A 19,171-nucleotide genomic window follows, 5' to 3' on the forward strand; every position below is an offset into this window, starting at 1 on the left:
TTTCTGAACTTCCCCTGAAGCAGGTCCTAAGACCCTCATGTAAGAAGTGCTGCCTATATCCACAGTACCTATCTCCACAGGAAAGGTACTTTCTTATCTCTGAAGACTGACGGGTTACAGAGAAAAATCTGAACAAATAAGCCTTGCTAAATTCTCCGCAGTTTATTCCCATCTTTCTTCAACTGTATCTCCCCACAACTGTCCACTCTTCGTGAAACCTGGCATAGAAACACACAAGTTTAACAGCTGCTCTGGGTTTTCCTTTCCTTAGGAAGGTTCCTGTGTCATGGGAAAGTTACATGCAACATCTATGCTTTGTTCTTGTTAATCTTTTATTATGGAGGCCTCAGCCATGAACCTAGGATGGGTATGGAAAAGCTATTTTTCATTCCCTATAGTAATCTAGCATTAGGTATCTATTGATTAATTTATCAAATAGGCTCAGCCAAAGTGCGAATGCCCAGTGACACAATGAAGAGCTGCCACCTCCAGGTTCTTAGTCAGGGCTTGATTTGCAGTGAGGGAGAGAAATTCACTGAAGTCAGCATAGGTAAAGTGGTGACTGTTGCAAGGATATGGGGGAATCTTGTGGACAACTAAGAACAGAAAAAATATATAGTCAGTTTACCTTAAAATTAGGCTTAAAAATAAAAAATAAGGAATGGAAGCTCCCCTCTCTCTGATAGAATAACTAACAGCCTTTCAACGTCATTTTGCTTTTCTCTGCCAGCCAACTTTCTTTGCTACTTATATATTTTTCTTCCCCCAGTAACTCCAGTTGGTATGAGGGCTTTAGCTCCTGTTATATAGAGGTGTTACAGTCTCTCAGTGTTGTAATTCCAAATTCCCCAGCAATAGTTTGATTGGTGCAGCTAGGGTCAGGCTATCATCTCTGGTTCAATTAGCTGTGACTAGTAATGGAGGCTCTAGTACAAACATGTCCTCCTAGGTGCATTCTTTCAGCAGAGCCTAGGGAGTGAGCATAACCGGGGGCGGGGTAGAAGTGGCAGCTTCCATGCAGCATTTATAATACATTTCCCTTTTTCCATGAATTTCCATCTCCTGCAGCCATCCCTTCCTTGATCTTTTCCCCTTCAGGGTGGCAGATCAAAGCCCTTCACTATTATCTGCTCCGTTTCTTAAAGTGTTTCTGGCACAAAAAATATTCTCCTTGTTCTCTTCTCTAATTCAACTTACATTTCCTCGGTTGGAATGTTTTAATGGGAAAGTAATGTGGTGATCAGAGTGCAGAAGCCTCTGGGATCAACTCACCCTATTTTCAAGTCACCAGCCTGGGCCAGGGGCAAGAACATTATAAGTAAGAGGCCACTGTAAATGGAGTTGAAGCCAGGTTCCACCCTCCACTAGAAGAGATGGCTCTGTGCATGAGTTTCTGTATCTGTGAAAGTGGAATATTACCACCGTGGATTACATAAGATCCCTGTGAGAATCAAAGGGAATAACCCAGGCCAAGGAGTTAGCCCAGTGCCTGAAACTTCAACACGCATTATTCACAACTGAGGTACAAGAGGCAAATATCAAAGCCATGGACAAGACAGTGTTAAGGGCGTGATGGCACGTGCCTGTAATCCCAGCTACTTGCGAGGCTGAAGCATGAGAATCGCTTGAACCGGTGAGGCAAAGGTTGCAGTGAGCTGAGCTGAGGCCATGCTCCTGCACTCCAGCCTGGGCGACTGAGTGAGACTCTGTCTCCAAAAAAAAAAAAAAAAAAAAAAAAAAGAAAGAAAAAGAAAAGATAATGTTAACTGTTGGGGTGCCAAATAAGGGCTGGAAACCAGGTGGGTGGTGTCTGAACTAATTCTGGAAGTAGGAGTCTTGGTACAATGGCTTCCACAACGTGGATTCTAAGACAGTTGATTCTATTTGCTGAACTTTGAAGGAAGGTTTGATAATGTCAGGAACTTTGCAGCACTCAGCCAATTGAGTTGTTTTCCTCTAGAATGTAAAGATTTAATGTAAATAATGTAATAATTTTCACCTGAATAGGCCATTTTTCATTTTGCCACATTATTTGTGATTGGGTTCTATACTACAACCAAAACTGTGTTCCAGAGTAACATATACCTGGGCCTGGTGGCCCACGCCTGTAATTCCAGCATTTTGGTGCCACTGAGGTGGTTGGATTGCTTGAGTGCAGAAGGTCGAGGCTGCAGTGAGCTGTGTTTGCAACACTGCACTTCAACCTGGGTGAGAGTGAGATGCAGTCTCAAAACAAACAACAAGTCAAAACCACACACACACACACACACTCCCACACACAAACAAAAACTGGATCACCCATAATCAATTTTATGTTTTAATTACAAAGAGGGTTTGTATTGAAATATCTGTTTCTCTGGAAACTTTCTGGGCATTTTACAAAGTGAACATCTCATTATTGCTTAAAATATTATTAAGATAGTTCCATGTATATGAATGCCAGGCAAAATGAATCCCTATAAATATAAGTTTGGATCTTTATGCTATATATGCTTCCCATTTAGGTCTAATTTAGGCCTAAACATGGTGTCATTTCATTTACTGCAAAGTTGGATGAGCCTAGCAATTCTTTATTAACCACTGAACTAAAAAGACAGAAAACTGGGATATGGCAAGACATCAATCATTAACAAACACTAAAAATGATTTTTCAGCAAATATGTAAAAGGATGTGGGTACCAAAATAGATAGTTTCTTTAAAGAAATACATACTTTAATTGCTTTCTTTGCTGGTAAATGCAGAACTTAAACATTAACTCACTCTCGATTTGTTACCACAGAGGTGACTTTCTCATGGTCAAGGTGCCACGATGAGTGCCCCTCAGGCATGTATTTCCCTACCCAGGACTTGCTTTTGATTTATCCACATCACACTATGCACACATCAAAAACACACCGACCTCTCCACTGTAAAACAGAACGAAATCATGTCCTTCGCAGCAACATGGATGGAGCTGGAGGCCATTATCCTAAGTGAACAAACTCAGAAACAGAAAATCAAATACTGCATGTTCTCATAAGTGGGAGCTAAACAATAGGTATACATGTACATAAGAATGGGAATAACAAGACACTGGGGACTCCAAAAAGGGAGAGGGTGGGAAGGGGGTGAAGGCTGAAAAACTACCTATTGGGTACATTGTTCAACGCTTGGGGGACAGGTACACCAGAAGCCCAATCCCCACCATTACACAATATACCTATGTAACAAACAAGCACATGTACCCCCTGAATCTAAAATTAAAAAACAATCAAAAAGCACCGACTTCCTTAACTGTCAGGGAATAGTTTCAAGAATGGATTTAAACACCGAATTCCTTAATGTAGTTGCAGATTCTGCCAGTTTTGTCTCAATCTCTAGATCAGTTCCTTTTTTTAACTACCTTTAATTCTTAAACAGATTGTTGCTATTGCTATGCTATATACTTACTGTATCACTTATAAATGTATAACCTCTGCAAATTAGTCTCTGAAAGTATTCATTGGTAAAACAGGTATTTCTTCACTATAGGAATAGTTAGACATGTTTAAATACTTGAGAGCTATTTTTATTACAAGCACACACAGCTTTGTGGTGTTTTTTTTGTTGAGACAGAGTCTCGCTCTGTTGCCCAGGCTGGAGGGCAGTAGTGCGATCTTGGCTTACTGCAACCTTCGCCTCCTGGGTTCAAGCAATTCTCCTGCCTCAGCCTCCTAAGTAGCTGGGAGTACACACTAATTTTTGTATTTTTAGTAGAGACAGGTTTTTGCCATCTTGGCCAGGCTGGTCTCGAACTCTTGACCTCAGGTGATCCACCCGCTTCGGCCTCCCAAAGTGCTGGGATTAGAGGTGTGAGCCACCGCACCCTGCCTGCAGAGTGTTTTTGAACGTATATGTGAAGTTGTAGCTTTTTTTTCTTTTTTTTTTTTTTGAGACGGAGTCTCCCTCTGTCGCCAGGCTGGACTGCAGTGGCGCGATCTCGGGCTCACTGCAACCTCTGACTCCCTGGTTCAAGCTATTCTCCTGCTTCAGCCTCCAGAGTAGCTGAGATTACAGGCGCCCACCACCGCGCCCGGCTAAATGTTTTGTATTTTTAGTAGAGACGGCGTTTCACCCGCCTTGGCCTTCCAAAGTGCTGGGATTACAGGCGTGAGCCACAGCGCCCGACCTAAGCTGTCGTTTTATGATTACGATTTATGGTTATGAGGCATTGATTTAAGACATTTTAAAGCTTAATTCGTCAGATTCCAGAAGAAAAAAAATTCACCAAGACAAGCTAATGCCATTGTCATAAATGGGAGTTTGGAGAAAATTCTATTAGTATTTGTTTGGGTGGTTTATGTACAGCGTTGAACTGATTTGAACCCCGACCAAATACTGTATGGAACTGATGTACGGTCGGGGAAATCATTAACTGAAGATGCCTTTTTTGTTGCTATTGTTAACGCAGTTAGAAAATCTTATTTTAGAGGTTTTACTCTGTTGACAAAGCCTCAACTTCTCTTCAAAAGAACTAATTTCCATTTTACCTCCCCTACATTTTGAACAGAATATGGAAGAAGCCAGCGCCCCTGCTCCCGCCGGGGCTTCCGCGCGAGACCAGGAACACTGGAGCAGTATCGACTCCGCTCGCCTAGAGCGCGCCCCAGCCGGGCCCACTTCCGTCAGAGCCCTGGCCGCGCCCTCCCCGCCCCACGGACCCGAGATTCGTCGGAATTTTCCCGCGACGCCCCGGGAGCGCGCGGGGCCGCTAGCCAGGCCCCAGAATGCACTGCTGACACGTGCGCGTGCGCGCGCGCACGGGGCTCCACTGCCCAGCGACCGCGGGAAAATTCCAAAAAAACTCAAAACAAAAAGCCAATACGAGGCAAAGCCAAATTTTCAAGCCACAGATCCCGGGCGGTGGCTTCCTTTCCGCCACTGCCCAAACTGCTGAAGCAGCTCCCGCGAGGACCACCCGGTAAGCGGCAGGCCGCAGAACGCAGCGAGGGCGGAGGCTTCCCTCTGGGGTCTGGCGGACACGTCAGCAGTGAGAGCGGGAGGAGGAGGCGAGGGGCAAGAGGGAAGGCTCGCGAGAGTGGGTGGGCGCGGCGCGCCTCGCGGTGGGCGAGAGGGGTTCCCGCCGGCGCAGGGCTGAGGCTAAGGCTGAGGCGGGAGGCGGGAGGTGAGGGGTGGGAGGTGGCGGGCGGTGCCAGCCCGCGGGGCTGGGCCGGGGCGGGGCAAGCCGGGGCGGGAGCCGGCGCTGGGGTCGCGCGGAAGGGAGCCCCCGGAGAGGCGGGAGCCCAGAGTTGGCGTTTTGGTTCTTTTTGTTCATTGAGCGCAGGCAGCTATGTCTTCTTCAAAGGAGAGGGGCAAAGGTGAATTTCTCTGCCTCGGACCCGTGGGAGCCGTGAAAATCTCGCCCCTTTGAGCCGGTCGCCCTCTACAGCTGGCCTCGTCCTCCCCGCCCCTCACACCCCTGCCCCCAAGCCCGAGTCGCCGGGGCGCCAGGAGGGGCGAGGTCCAATTAGAGGAGCCCGGGGCGCGGCTGTTACCCCTCCCGCCCTCCGCCTTTCATTCCGAGGGAGGCGGGTTCGCAGAGGCCAGTGTCTTCCCTCCACTCTTTTTGTGGACGCCAGGCCACATCTTCTTCAAAGCCCGTGAGAGATTTTTCAGGTGCTGTTTGTTGGTTTGCTGTTTTAAATTTTTTAGGTGGGTGCGTTTACAACTACGAACCCTCTATGATCTTATGTGTCCATCGCACCGAATGGGGGAAAAGACTTGGAGTTTTATAACATGGGAAATTGGGTACCAGAATCTTAAGGGAAGAGACCAAGGAGTTTTCTAGCAAAGTCCTGTATGTGCCTGGACTTTTATTCTAATCTGAAACTTGGAAAACTCCTGGGCATCTGATTTTATTCTAACCTGTGCCGTATTTAATGCGTCTAAACTGTGATGTGATTTGACTTAGCACTTATCAAATGAGCAGAGCACTTTTGGGCCACCCAACTTCAGCTCTTTGTGGCTGTCACTCACTGTCAGTGATATGCCCTCAGACAGACCGTTTTCTCCTTACTCCCCTCAAGGGTTATTACAAACGATAGAACTCCTACCATGTGTTGAGATCATTCATTACATAAGCTTAGATAGAAAACATGTTCATTGCGACTTTATACATTAAATTGATGTTTCAATGTAATGTGCTGTACCAGAGTCACCTGGAAATAAGCATTCATATACATTATTCATATGCAAGAAAGGCTGCATCAAAAAAGAATTTGTTTTCCTAGATATATCAGAGGTCTTTTTCACCAACCCACTACCCCCAGTAAAAGATCCTGCTTCTTGAGAATTGGACTAATTATACTTTGTATATTATACATTCGAATTTATTTTTGCTTTATTCGGTCATATTTTCTCTTGATTTCTCGAAAAACATTTACCAAGGCATCAGAAAAGAAAAGCAGGCTCTATATTGGTATTTTTTGTTCTGTCCTCTAATTAAAAGCATTAACTTGATTGATTGGCTGGATGTGGAAAATGTGTTGCTGCATGTATGTGCAACTGTGCATGTACATTTTAAAATAAATGGTACTTTTAACCAGTTCCATATTTCAGCAAGTAATTCCAATAACAATTATACAAATTTCGTGTTTATGAAAACCAGCTACAGGGAGGCCAGCCTGGCCAGTAGAAAGTTGGATTGATTATCTGGGCCATGGAGAGAGCCAGAGGAAACTTACATGAGTGGTAGTTCCAAGTTGGTAGTGGTAGGGCCTCAAATCAGGCTGGAAATGAGCACCAAATGATTTTTAAAAGTTTTATTTTAGGCCGGGATATGTGCATTCTCTGTCTTGTGTATGGATCTTGAGTGATTGGCTTAATGTGAAAGAATACATACAGGAGAAGCACATTGGAAGTTCTGCAATGTTTTAATAAAAATGCAGAAGTGGAGAAGGAAAGACAATTCAGATAACAGGCAGAGCGTGGTGGCTCATGCCTGTAATCCCAGCACTTTGGGAGGCAGAGGTGGAAGAATCACTTGATCCCAGGAGTTCGAGTCCAGCGTGGGCAACAGAGAGAGCCATGTCTCTATAAAAAATTAAGAAATTAGCCGGCCATGGTGATGCGGGGCTGTGGTCCCAGTTACTCGGGAGGCTGAGGTGCAGGATCACCTGAGTTCAGGAGGTCGAGGCCACAGTGAACTGTGATTGGACCACTGCACTCCACCCTGGGCAACAGACTGAGACCATGTCTGGGAAAAAAAAATTGATAACAATTCAGATTGGCCACCAGAGTTGGACTGGGGGCTAGCAGGCAATGGTTTTACCTTCATTTTAAGATTGGCATCTTCTAACTCAAGTTTAATACAGGACTCGGGAAGAGGCTTGTATGCCTTTTGTGTCAGCATCACACTATCTTGATTATGGCAGCTTTATAGTAAGTTTTGAAATCAAGTAGTATAAGTTATCCAATGTTTTTCTTCATTTTTAAAATTGTTTTGGCGGTTCAGGGTTCCTTACATTTTCATATAAATTTTAGTATCAGTTTTTTTTTTTTTTTTTTTTTTTTTTTCAAAAAACTGTGCTGTGATAGACTTTGTAGGAATTGCATTTAATTTTGCATATCTATTTGGGGGAGAATTGCCATCTCACCATGAACATGGAATCTCTTCCCATTTGTTGAGCTCTTTAATTTCTCTTAGCAATATTTAGTAATTTTTAATGTACAAATTTTGCCCTTTTGTAAATTAATTTTGAAGTGTTTTATTTTTGATGGTATTGTGAATTGAATTATTTTTAAAATTTCATTAAAATTTTTTTATTGATAAAGTGAAAGCAAGTTGTTTTTGTTTTTTTTTTTTTTTTTGAGACAGAGTCTTGCTCTGTTTGCCCAGGCCGGAGTGCAGTGGCATGATCTTGGCTCACTGGAATCTCCGCCTACCAGGTTCAAGCGATTCTTCTGCCTCAGCCTCCCGAGTAGCTGGGACTACAGGTGCCCGTCACCACGCCCGGCTAATTTTTGTATTTTTAGTAGAGACAGGGTTTCACCTTATTGGCCAGATTAGTCTCAAACTCTTGACCTCGTGACCCGCCTGCCTAGGCCTCCCAAAGTGCTGGGATTACAGGCGTGAGTCGCTGCGCCCGGCCGAAAGCAAGTTTATTAAGAAAGCAAAGGAATAAAGAATGGCTACTCCATAGGTAGAGCAGCCGAATTATTTTTAAAATTTCATTATGGATTGTTGTCAGTATATAAACATACACTTGATTTCACTTATTAATCTTGTATCTTGCAACCTTCCTTGTTGAACTTGATGATTACTTCCAGTTTTTTGTGAATTGCACAGGATTTTCTACATACAGCATCATGCCAATAAAGACAGTTTTACTTTTCTTTCCATGTGGATGCCTTTAATTTCTTTTTTGCCTGATTAATTTTTTTCTTACCTGGTTCGACCCTCCAGCACTTTGCTGAATAGACATGGAGTGTATATTATTGACTTATTTCTCATCTTAGGGGGAAAACATTTAATCTTTTACCATTAGATAGGATGTTAGCTGTAAGTTTTTCATAAACGCACTTTATCAGGTTGAGAGATTTTCCTTCTGTTACTAGATTGTTGAGAATTCTTATGAACAAATGTTAGAAATGTTGCTTTTCTGCATCTATTGAGATGACTGGTTTTGTTCCTTTATCAATATGATTTATTAACTGATTGTGTATTTATACTAACCTTGCATTCTAAATCCCATTTGGTCATGTTATATAATCCTTTTTACATACTGCTGGATTTGGTTTAGTATATTTTGTTTAGGATTTTTGTATTATGTTCATGAGTAATATTAGTAATATTTTGTCTTGTAATGTCTTTGTCTGGCTTTGGTATTACCGTAATAGTGGCATTTTAGAATGAGTTAGGAAGTGTTCCCTCCTATTTTTTCAGAGTTTGTGAAGGATTGGTATTTTTTTCTTTAAATATTTGATAGAATTCACTCACAAAGTCATCAGTTCGTGGGTATTTCTTTATAGGGAAATTTAAAATTACAAATTCAGGTTCTCCAGTGCACGCATGCGTGTGACTTCTCCGGTGAAGTTTGTCGTGCGCGCGCCTGGCCGTGACTCCTCCAGAGCGAGCTTGTGCACATATGCGCGCGCCTTCTCCATTGCCAGCTCCCACGCACTTTCTCCAGCACTGGTTCCCATGCACACACTTGACGCTTCTCCAGTGCGGAGCTCCCATAGTGTGTGCGGCTTTCTAGCGCTCACTCTTGGTGGGTGTGCTTTGCCCGCGCTAGCTCCTTGGGGTGTGCCGCTTCTCCAGCGCTGGCTCCCGTGCTTGGGTGCCGCCCCAGCGCCTGTTCCCAGCCGTGTGCACATCTCCAGCGCTGGGTCCTTGGCATATGTGCTTCTGCAGTGCCAGCTTCTGTGGTGTGCATCTTCCCCAGAGCAGGCTCTTGTAGTGCGCTGTGATCAGCTGCACCCAGTGGTCAACTGTGTACCTCAGCATCCCCTTCAGGTGATTTTGTAACTGAGCCTCTGGTGGGACACCTCCCTGTGAACACCTTTTCCTGCCTCCCTAGAGGATGGGTTTCTGGCAAGTTACCAAAGGTGGTTTTCCAGCAAGTTGTGCTGGTGCAGCACCCACAGAGACATCTCTGCTATTCAGTGAGCCATGGCCATGCTCCCTCCAAAAAGTTCTTGATCCCATTTCTGGGAAGAAGTGGGTATTTTTCATTAGGGCATCCACCTCAGCCCTAGGGGCAGTGGCTCCTCCTTATATCTGCTATTCCTGTGTTTTGTAGAATTCTCTGTACTTCTGACTAGCCAGCACCTTGTTACTCCAGTCCTGTTATAGTGAATAGTTCTTGACTGGGAATGGTGACTTATGCCTGTAATCCCAGCACTTTGGGAGGCCGTAGGGCTTGGGAGGATTACTTGAGACTAGGAGTTTGAGACAAGCCTGGACAACATAGCAAAACCCCTGTTCTACAGAAAACACGAAATTATCTGGGAGTGATGTGTGTGCTTGCCTGTAGTCCCACCTACTACAGAGGCTGATGTGGGAGGATCGTTGAGCCCAGGAGGTCGAGGCTGCTTGGAGCCCTGATTATACCATTGCATTCCAGCCTGGGCAACAGAGTGAGACCCTCTCTCTAAAAAAGAAAAAATGACAACAACAACAATAATTCTTTATAGTTGACTTTCCTTATTCAAATTATTATGTGGTTTCTTTTTACTGACTGGACCCAGACTGATTTATCACCTTTGCTCTGAACTTCCTCAAGAAATCATGAGTGGTGAGAGTACTTTGTTCATTTTCTTGAATTGTGAAAGTTAATCCTAAGGTTTCTCCCACTTCCACATGACAAAAGACACGTTTGTGTGAGTGTATGTAGGCTTTTACGAAGTGATGAAACTGCCTTTCCATGCCTTTGCAAATTAGAAACAGTATAGATTATCATGGAAAGTGGGGTCAGGGATTAGGAGGGGAGGAGAAGAGGACAGGATTAGAACTGTGGTCGACCTTATGGCATCCAGTGGGCAGGGTTCCCAGATGACCTGACTTTAGATGTGACTGTGCTTCTCATTATCTTTCACCCCTGTTTTTCATTTTTCAGATTTCTGGGACTTGTGTTTTCATTTTCCTTTAGAGACCCAATGATGCTTTTGTAATTCAGAAACATTTTATGTGTGATATAAACATGTTATGTACATTTAGCTATTGTAGTGGAATCTGAGATCAGATCTGTTACTCTGGTGACTACCCATAAGACAGTTTGAGGCTGCGGTTTTTCACACACACACACTGATTCAGAGGAGACTATTTAAACAATATGAATTTGGCTGGGTGCGGTGCTGTGCACCTGTAGTGCCAACTATTTGAGAGGCTGCGGCTGGAAGATTGTGAGTTCAAGTCTCCTGGGCAAAATTGTGAGACTATATCTCCAGGGGAAAAAAAAAAAAAGGCTATGACTTTATGTCTGTGATTCCTTCTTTACCTGGTTCATTTCAAAGGTATGGAATTGCCAGGCACTTTTTTTTTTCTTTCATAAGATTTTGGAGGTGCGATTTACCTTAGTGACTTCCACCACCCTTCTATGGCTGGTTCCTTTTTGTTGTCATTTTGTTTTTGTTGGTTGTTACTGTTTATTTAAAGCTATAACATTATAAGACGTGGTACTTAGCCTAATCCTATTTTTGTAATTATGCTTGTACATTCAAGTGCTGTACTCAATAGATTTCCTTATTAACTCCTTATTTTTTTTTTGAGACAGCGTCTTGCTCTGTCTCCCAGGCTGGAGTGCAGTGGCGCGATCTCGGCTCACTGCAAGCTCTGCCTCCCGGGTTCACGTCATTCTCCTGCCTCAGCCTCCCGAGTAGCTGGGACGACAGACGCCCGCCGCCACGCCTGGCTAATTTTTTGTATTTTTGGTAGAGATGGAGTTTCACCGTGTTAGCCAGGATGGTCTTGATCTCCTGCCCTCGTGATCCGCCTGCCTCGGCCTCCCAAAGTGCTGGGATTACAGGTGTGAGCCACCGCACCTGGCCAACTGCTGATTTATTGATGACCATTTGTGGTTATGCGTAATGATTTTTCCTCTGTCTTTGTGCACTGCAGTTCATATTATTGCCTTATGTATATATGCCTGTTTCCACAACTCTTAGCCAACTTCTTCAGGGTATATTCTTTTTTATTATATAACTGCATTGATGTTTGTTGAGTGCCAGCATCCTTTCCTCCCTTCTCTGTCATAACAGACCCTAGATTTTCTTTTAGTTGTCACTATTCTATGGGCTCTGGAGAACGCTGATACTACCTTTAGCTCCTGGGGGTGGACTTTGATTGGTTTAAGGAGTGTGTTTTATTGATTCATCACAGTCATTGGTTAGGGATGGGCATAAGCTCAAGCAAGTCCAGTCTGAATACATCTGAGGTCTGTCTCTTACTTGGGATGCTGGAACAGAAGTATGTACTCTATTTTTGGGTGGTATGGATGTGATGTGACTTCTGTAATGGCTAAAGCTGTTTTGCTATCATGAGGGAAGCAGGATGGAGAGATAGATCAACTGTGAAGTCTGCCCTGTTTTTGAACTTGCCAGTTTCTTGAACCAACAAATTCCCCCCTCTTTTTTTTTCTCTTTTGAAACAGGGTCTTGCCCTGTCAACCAGGGGTACAGTGGCATGATCATAGCTCACTGCAGCCTCAAACTCCTGGGCTCCAGCAATCATCCCACTTCAGCCACCTGAGTAACTAGGACTACAGGTGTGCACCACAATGTCTGGCTAATTTATTATCATTATTTTTGTAGAGACAGGGTCATGCTATGTTACCTAGGCTGGTCTTGAACCCCCGGCCTCAAGCTATCCTCCTGCCTGGGCCTCCCAAAGTACTGTCATGAGAGGTGTGAGCCACCATGCCTGGCCTCCCGTTATTGTTTTAGCTGGTTTTGCTTGATGCAGCAGGGGCATTTAATGCTTACTAAATATTTAGATCTTCCCTCACATTTCCCAGTTCACTTGCAGCTAGGTAGGACATTGTGATCGTTCTAGCCAATAGATTTTAAGCAGGTTATTTCCGGGTAGAAGCATTTAGTAGCAGATTCCTGACCTAGCTATCTCTCCTTTTTGCAATGGTGATTATGGAGGCTAGGTGTTGAGATGTCTGAGCATCTGTCATGTTGGATCCATGAGTGACTGTGGAGCAGAATACCACCCCCACCCCACAAACATGTGTGTCCCACATAATATGTTGGACATATAGTATCAGAAAAAAGTTACTACATCATAACTTAGGCTATCTTGATGAAGAGTTGGGTGTTCGATTACTAGAAACCAAAGGCATCCTAGGTGATATAGTATAATTTTGTAATTCTTAGTGTGTATTTGGTGATTTACAATGTATGCAGATTATACATTGTAATTGATTGGTAAGACACTTGTCTGAAGGAATCAGTTATATTTAGCCCTAGCTTTCTGAATTTGGTGTACCCAAACATGACCTTGTCCAACATGGATTGTAATGATTACTTAGCCTATCTACCCCTACATATCAAAGGTTATAATAAAACACTATATAAAATATACAGTTGTAGAAATAATATCGAATTGCTGCTTTTGCTTGAAGCTGTTAGCTAGGAATTTCCAATCATAGGCCATAAGAGTGAGTAACCATGTATTAGTGGTATAACAGCATGCGTTTTATTTATAAAGTAGTATTTTCTGCAGTATTTGGCACCCAGAAGAATATCTTGTGTTTCTGATACTGACTAATACCATTAGAATTTTTAGTCATTACTCTAAAAAGTTGGCAAAGCTAGTGAAACTTTTGCTTGATGATAAGTATTTTGATGAGTGGTGACTTTTTGAAACTGTGCAGCCAGTTTTAGGAGTAACAGAAATATTTTTATATGAAATGGTATAATATGATTGATTTTATCTTAAAATTGAGTAGTTGTAAGGAAGAAAAGTGCAATACAAATATCTTTTTCTTTTTTAGAGATGCATCTCACTTGGTCCCCCAGGCTGGAGTGCAGTAGTACAATCATAACTCGTTGCAGTCTTGCCCTCCTGAACTCAAGTGATCCTCCCACCTGAGCCTCCGGAGTAGCTGGGACTACAGGCATGAGGCAGGCACTGTGCCTGCCATTAAAAATATCTCGAATTTTGGTAGTGACATTCCTTTGAAGATATTAAAAGCTAGAAATTTGTTTCATTCTATCAAAGTTTCAGGTATCTTCATTTAGTTCTACACGTGTGTGCTGTACCCATCTAATGTTTGCCTAAAATTGTACTAAGTCTTTTTGGTTTTAAAATAATTTAAGTCTAGGCCGGGCATGGTGGCTCATGCCTGTAATTGCAGCACTTTGGGAGGCCGAGGCGGGTGGATCACTTGAGTCCAGGTGGTCAAGGATGCAGGTCAGCTGGGCAAGGTGGCTCTTGCCTGTAATCCCAGCACTTTGGGAGGCCAAGGCGGGTGGATCACTTGAGGTCAGGAGTTCGACTCCAGCTTGGCCAACATGGTGAAACTTGTCTCTAATAAAAATACAAACAAAAACTAGCGGGGTATGGTGGCACGTGCCTGTAATCCCAGCTACTTAGGAGGTGGAAGTACAAGAATCGCTTGAACTCGGGAGGCACAGGTTGCAGTGAGCTGAGACTGGGCCATTGCACAAGGAAAAAAAAAAATATATGCGGTGATCTGTGATTCCACCACTGCACTCCAGCCTGGGTGACAGAGCAAGACCCTATCTCAAAAAAAAAAGAAAAAAAAATTAAGCCTAAGATGTTTAATTTAAAAATAATTTGAGTTTTTAAAAAAGAATGTTTTTGAGGCAAAATGGTGAGAATAGGACAAGTATTTGAAAATATTCTGGTACTTGATCAGAACCACCTTTGGTTACACTGTTTTGTGGCCAAAGTGGCTATGACTAAGTGACTACATGTTAGTTATTTTAAAAACATTGTTTCTAAGGTATTACTGATGTACATGAATGGATTGATATTGTTATCATGGGAGTGGTTTGTTATAAAAGCGAGTTTGGCCCTCTTGTGCTCTGTCACTGTGTGATGCCTTCCATCGCAATGTGACCCCTCAATCTTAGACTTCCCAGCCTCCAGAACTGGGAGGTGATAAATTTCTGTTATTTGTAAACTACTGAGTCTCACGTATTCTGGTATAGCAGCACAAAACGGACTAAGACAGGCAGTTGGGCAACAGCAAGTCTGAGTTCCCTTCCAGCAGCAACTGGCAGGAGTGAAATCCTGGCTGTCTTCTTTGCAGTCAAATGCTCTACCACTGAGCTATACCTACTGGCTATCTTCTTTGGACAGTTGCTGTTTTTGACCACAAGCCTGTCTAATTGCTTTACTCATTTAACTTATCTGTTGTGGACATTTGAATTTACGACCTTTGTCTAAAGTAATTTAAGTTTTGAATAATTCTGAAATGCATTCAGTTGTTAAACTAACACTTAGAAAAAAATGGACAGATCAGAACAAATTTATCATATTTACTGGAGAAATTACTGCAATAATCAGGGTTCTCTGGTGACTTCTAAGTTTCATATCTGTAGAAAAGATTATTATTATTCCTGAGCAGTAAGATACTATATACCCTTTATAAATCAGAGCTTTTTGTTCTGTTGATTTTATACAAATACGTTGGTTTTATAAGCATCGTTTTTTTTTTTTTGTTAACTACTTCTTTTGATTTCTTAATTTATTTCTAACATTACTTTGGGCAATAGCCCTATTAAAAGTGCTTCGTACTTTCCAAATTATTTCCATATAGATTATATGGGATTCTCACAATAACCATATGTGCTAAGGTAAGATAGGCATTTTAAAAAAAGAAAAATAGGGCTGAGCACCTGTAATCCCAGCACTTTGGGGGGCAGAGGTGGGCGGATCACTTGGGCCCATAAGTTCAAGACAAGCCTGGGCAACATGGTGAAACCTTGTCTCTCCAAAAAATACAAAAATTATCCAGGCGTGGTGACATGCAACTGTAGACCCATACAGTGTGGCATGCAACTGTAGGCTGAAGTGGGAGGATCGTTTGAGCCTGGGAGGTTGAGGGTGCAGTGAGCTGTGATCATACCACTGCACTCCAGCCTGGGTGACAGAGCAAAACCCTGTGTCTAAAAACTAAATAAATAAAAATTAGAAAAGAAAAATAGAATGGAGACTTTTCAGAAAAAAATTACTTTGGCTCATAATTAAGGAATTCCCAAGAGATTGCCCAAAGGAGGATAGCTACTGATGAACTTCCTGGGTTAATTGTGTATGTACAGCTTTTAAATGTGTCTTAATTGTTATGAGATGATAACCTTTTCAGTAATCCAAAGAACCGGGTATTTCTGGTTACCCAAACCCAACTGATTTTAGCAGAAAACATTTGCCTTAAATAATAACTTCTCTTTGAAATGTTTACAGAGAAGGAAACTGAGTTTAATGGCAAGGTTGTTGACTGTTACCCAGGGAAACTAACTCCTGTCTAGTGCTCTTTTTGTTGCACCAGTAGTTCGATGTCCAAGGGTGGCTGAAGCTTCCTATGGAAGCATTGTTAAGCAAGTCTTTCTCAGGCTTTCGGTTGCATCTTTCTACTGTGTGAATAGGGGCATTAGGAGAAATGTAATCTTTGAATACTGCCCAACCAGTTTCTGCTTGGTAACGTGCCCTGAAACCCTCAATGAATGCCAGCAAACAAATTAGATCCACAGTGTATTTGATACGCATGTCTTTTCCCCAAACAAAATTCAAATTTCACAAACACAAACTGAGTCATTTTCCAAATGTTTGTATATGAATGCAAGTTTTTGTCCTGTTCTTCTGTAACCAATACCATAAAACTTCTGAAGGTCCTTGATGCATTTATTGTACAATGTTAATCCAAAACAAAACTTTATTCTGACTAAACTTGTAGCTATAGAGAGATACCAAACTCATTTTTGTTGATCAGTACAACATGTTTGTACCAGCCAGATCTAAAAAATGTGTAAAGGAGTACCATGCTGTAAAGACCTTATTACAGTTGTAAACACCAGTGCAGCTGTTACGAATCTAGCAAAACCTCAGGTTAAACAATTTCAAATTTACTGAAGATGACATTCCAGACCCAGTTTTCATAACATAAACACTCTAGGACATGCCTTTGAGATGAGTGGGATTGTCATTAATATTAATGCCACCAAATTCAAGGCTGAGAAGTCATTTCTTTCCAAGCTTTATTTTCACTCCTAATTTTGGAATAAAATATACTTTTAGCCTGAAGTATGGCATGTCTTTTCACAGCCTGAAAACATTTGATCCTGTTGTCTTTGAATTGTAGGAATGCAAAAATACAGTATAAGTCTTTTATTCTTTATGGTCATTTAACTTAAATGAGTTTGTTAGAATTAAAGTTGGGAAGAATTAACTGTTAATGGAATTCAATTGCATTGTTCAATTAAAAAATAAAAGGATGCTAAAAATAGTTGCTGTTTAAGGATTAGTGTGACATTTTAGAATGCTGCATTTAAGGAAGGAATTTTATTCTAAAGTGATTTGAAGCACATTTTTTGTGGTCCTGTCTTTCACCTAGACAAGGTAGGACAAGCATTCAAAACCTGAACCAGTCTTAGTCTGTTTTTTTCTTAGTTTCCACTTAGTGGGACATCTGGTGAGGTATGGTTTTGGCCATATAGTCATTTCTAAAGTTTCTTTCTCTGCTCTGATTTCCAGTTAAGTCTTCTATGATGTTTGCCAAATTTAAGAGCATGCAGGGGTCCACTGGAAGTGCTGAATAACTGGGCTTTGGCCTAATTCTTGTGCATGGCTGTGTGTGTGGGGTGGTTTTGTTTTGTTTGCTTGTTTATTGGTAATTGCATTAAATTCCATTTGCCTTTACTGAATTTTTTTTGTTGGACTTTTGGGGAAACCTCTAAATTGGATAATAGAGCAATTAAGTGACTGTAAGCGATCCTCAGTGCTCTATTAGAGAGGCAGCATTTATCAAAAGAAGACAGTTGAATTTCTCCTGTTTAAACTTGCTTTTGAAATTCCGTTAATTTTCTAATAAGGAGAATTGAAGCCAACCATTGTCAAGTACCGTACTGTAATCTAAAGTTGGTAACTGTGGAAGCACATAGTTGATATGGTGATACCTTTTTCAGAGGAACTTTGGCTATTTCCATCAGCATAAAGGACACAACAGACTGCATCTTGTTGCCTTCACCTCTGTCTTATTTCTTCTGTTTTCCTTTTTTTTTTTTTGAGACGGAGTCTTGCTCTGTTGCCCAGGCTGCAGTACAGTGGCATGATCTTGGCTCACTGCAACCTCCGCCTCCCAGGTTCAAGTGATTCTTGTGTCTCAGCCTCTCAAGTAGCTGGGATTACAGGCACACGCCACCACACCCACCTTTTTTTTTTTTTTTTTTTTTTTTTTTTTCATTTTTGGTAGAGACAGGGTTTCCCCATGTTGCCCAAGCTGGTCTTGAACTCCTGGGCTCAAATGATTTCCTCTCTCAGCCTCCCAAAGTGCTGGGATTACAGGTGTGAGCCACCACTCCTGGCCCCCCTTTTTAAAAAAAAAATTAAAGAGGTTGTGGAGGTTTCTTTGAATTCTTTTGGTGTTTTTAAAAATGTTATATTTTGAGAAGAAAATCTGGGCAGGTACAAAGAACCCCTCCCTTTCCTGTTTAAAAACTTTTTTGCAGTCGCCCTGGAATTTTGCTTCACTGTCATTCATCCTTCTCTCCTTTCTTGATATTGGGTCTTCTGTTTACTATATTTTATTTTTTGGTTTTCTCCCTCCTCTTGGTGTGGAGCAGATGTTCTAATATCTTCCTAAAGCAGAATGTGTGGGAGGTGAATTATTTCTAGTCACTGCCTGTTGAATGTGAAGTTATTCTAGTCACATTTGATTGATAGTTTGTCTAGATAAGAATTCCAGGTTGGAAATTATTTTCCTTTAGAATTGTGAGGCATTGTTTAATTTCCTTCTACCTTCCTGTGTTTTTACAATTTCATGATGATGTGCCTGGTGTGGATCTCTTCTCATCCATTTTCTTGGGCACTTGGTCAGCCCTTTCAATCTGGAAACTCCTGTCTTTTAGTTCTGAGAAAATTTTTGTTGATTATCTCTTCCCTTCCATATTGGAACTCATTACAAGAAAGCTAATTAAGGAAGAGTAGAGGGTTGTGTTATGGGCTGAATTGTGTCCACCCCTCCCCCATTCATAAGTTGAAGCTGAAGCTAAAACCCCCAATGGGACTGTATTTGGAGACAGAGCCTTTAGGAAGTCATACGGGTGGGGTCCTAATCTGATAGGATTGGTGGCCTTAGAAGAAGAGGTAGAGAGAGAGATCTCTCCCCACATGAGCACAAAGAAGAGGTCATGTGAGGACACAGGTAGCTGCCTACATACAAGCCAGGAAGAGGGCTCTCACACAGGCCTTGATTGTAGACTTTTCAGCCTCCAGAACTGTGAGAAAATACATTTCTGTTATTTAAGCCACCACGTATGTGATATTTTGTTATGGCAGCCTAAACTGACTAAGACAGGTTGAGGTCAAGCTAGGACCTCAGCTTCATCAAGGTGAACTGCATGCGTTGCAAGAGAATATTAACATGGTGCTGGTGCGCGTGTGTTCTCCTTTTTGACTGGTCGCTTTTTAAACTTAGTTCACTCATCTGCGTATCACCCTTTGTGAGTTAGCACAAGTCATTA

The 19,171-nt window shown here is 42.2% G+C and overlaps 1 protein-coding gene across 4 annotated transcripts in view; it reads left to right on the forward strand.

The window, feature by feature from the left end:
* Nucleotides 1-4,743: 4,743 nt before the first annotated feature.
* Nucleotides 4,744-19,171, forward strand: part of FANCC (FA complementation group C) — a 232,015-nt gene continuing 217,587 nt past the window's right edge. For all 4 annotated transcript variants that reach the window (XM_030800598.1, XM_030800664.1, XM_030800721.1 and 1 more), the window contains exon 1: nucleotides 4,744-4,940. The gene's annotated coding sequence lies outside the window, so the exon portion shown is untranslated. The remainder of the gene's footprint in view (nucleotides 4,941-19,171) is intronic.

The sequence above is a fragment of the Nomascus leucogenys genome, chromosome 1a, assembly GCF_006542625.1.
Source record: "Nomascus leucogenys isolate Asia chromosome 1a, Asia_NLE_v1, whole genome shotgun sequence".
Lineage (NCBI taxonomy): Eukaryota > Metazoa > Chordata > Mammalia > Primates > Hylobatidae > Nomascus > Nomascus leucogenys.